Source organism: Eurypyga helias, unplaced genomic scaffold (genome assembly GCF_000690775.1).
Source record: "Eurypyga helias isolate BGI_N326 unplaced genomic scaffold, ASM69077v1 scaffold14502, whole genome shotgun sequence".
Classification (NCBI taxonomy): domain Eukaryota; kingdom Metazoa; phylum Chordata; class Aves; order Eurypygiformes; family Eurypygidae; genus Eurypyga; species Eurypyga helias.
The window spans coordinates 16,631-16,926 of NW_010237927.1; positions in this window are offsets into that span (position 1 = coordinate 16,631).

Genomic DNA, 296 nt, shown 5'->3' on the forward strand with positions numbered 1-296 from the left:
ATTGTGCAGCGCAAGGCCAGAGCGTTCTGCTGCACAACTTGCGCCGAAGACAAGAGTGCTCTCCACATCTCCAACAATAATAGTGTTTGGTTGGGATTTTTTTGGTTTGTGGTGAGTTTTTTTGGGGGGATGGGGGGGAGGGAGCGGGATATGTTGGCTTTGGGTATGTAAAATTTCCGTTTCCAACGGCAAGACAGTGCTGACCCAGCCGGGCAGTGGGGGCCGTGGCCCCGGCCTGCTCCAGCCCGGGCGGCCGTAGCTGGCTGCCCAGCACCGAGCACCTCCCGGACAGAGGC